We start from the raw sequence: 2067 nt of genomic DNA, 5'->3' as shown, positions 1-2067 counted from the left end.
ATTATCTTCTATTAGATGCAGGTTATCTGGTCTAATTCCTAAGTCCTCGATCCATTTTGAGTTGAGTTTTGTGCAGGGTGAGAGATATAGGTTTAATTTCATTTCACTGCAGATTTCCTGTTTTTCCAGCATCATTTGGTGAAGATGCTATCTTTTCTCCATTGTATATTTTTGGTACCTTTGTCTAGGAAAATCTATCCATATGGGTTTCTCTGTGTCTTCTATTCTGTACCATTGGTCTATTTGTCTATGTTGGTGACAATACCTTGCCATTGTTACTATTGGTCTGTAGTTAAGTTAGAGGTCTTGTATTGTTATACCACCTACTACAGTATTCTTGCTAAAGATTGCTTTATCGATTTTGTGTCTCTTATTCTTTCAAATGAATTTCATGATTGCTTTCTCTATTTCTATGTTGTATGTCATTGAGATTTTAATTTGAATTGCATTGAATATGTATAGTACTTTTGGTAGTGTGTCCATTTTGACAATATTAATTCTGTCTACCCATAAACATGGGAAATCTTTCCATCTTCTAAGGTTTACTTGAATTTCTTTCTTTAGTGTTCCATAGGTCTCATTGTAGAGGTATGTCACCTTCTTTATTTAATTATTCCCAAGTAATATTTTTGAGACTATAGTGAATGGGGTAGTTTCCTAATTTCTCTTTCAGAGAATTTATCATTTATGAATAAAAATGAATAGATTTATGAGCATTGATCTTACATCTTCCCACTTTGTTGAATTCATTTATGAGTTCTAGAAGTTTTCTGGTGGAATTTTTTGACTCATCTAAATATAGAATCATGTCAACGGTAAATAGAGATATTTGAGTTCTTTTCCCATTTGCATCCCTTTAATTTTTTGGTATAATTTCTCTGGCTAGAGTTTCATGGAGGATGTTTAATAGAACTGGTGAAAGTGGGCATCCCTTCCTTGTTTTTAGTTTTTCTCAATTTAGAATGATGTTGGTCATGGACATAGCATAGATAGCATTTACAATGATGAGGTATGTTTCTACTATCCCTATTTTTTCTAATGTTTTGAGCATGAAGGGGTACTGTATTTAGCTGTCTGGGATATTGTCCAACCATGGTTATCTAGAAAGAATAATGCTCCTGATTAAAAGATTTTCTTTCATTCCATTAATCATCAATTACAGAATTTAGGACACTTGTCATTTCCACCTGCTTCTCTGCTCTGAGATGCAATTTAAGAATAAGAATCCTCATAATAGCTATTTTTGCCCAGCCTGCTACAATGTAATTATTGTGTAAATCTTTTAAATGTCAATTTGTACCTAATAGTTTTGAATATTATGGGAGTATTAATAGTGTATCTTCCATGTGTCAACTTAATGTGTCTGCTTTGTATGTATCCACATGTATATGAAAGGTTTTAAGTGATGGACATATCTCAGCCTATACTCAGTAGAATCTGGGTATGTATTGATTTCATCAAAGGTGCCTGAAGAAAACATTTCTCTCCAGGCCTCTACAAATGATCATTAGAAAACAAACAAGCTTAAAAGTTCATTGAAAATACCAGAATGTTTTGGAAATTTTTTTGGAAATGTCAGATTGTCCTTAGAAATCTGAATTATAATTTGGAATGTTAAAATTAGCTGCAATTTGCTTTTACCAAAACTGACCAATAATCTTATCTCATGGAAGCAATTTATTTAGAGTCAAACTATATATTTACAAACACTATTACATTCATATAAAACACAGAGTATTTCATCATTTTAGACATTATGGTAAAACAGTGTGTCCTTTTTGATATTGAATATGGTTCCTCACATTTTATCTTAGAGTTCAAAACAAAATAATATTATTTATGAATGAGTTTATAAATACTATATGACATTATACTAACCCTGTACAACAAGTTTTAAAGTGTTTAGCTTTTTTGTTCAGTGTTTAACATATTTTCAAGTGGCACCTTCTTTTTTATTTCAAGTATTTATTTTATTGCTTCTTTTTATTTTATACATGACACAAGAATACCTTTTGACAAGATTATAAAATCATTGAATACATTTTACTCTAATATTGAAAGAAAACC

Source organism: Sciurus carolinensis, unplaced genomic scaffold, assembly GCF_902686445.1.
Source record: "Sciurus carolinensis unplaced genomic scaffold, mSciCar1.2, whole genome shotgun sequence".
NCBI classification, from domain to species: domain Eukaryota; kingdom Metazoa; phylum Chordata; class Mammalia; order Rodentia; family Sciuridae; genus Sciurus; species Sciurus carolinensis.
Note: the sequence above shows the minus strand (reverse complement) of the source record.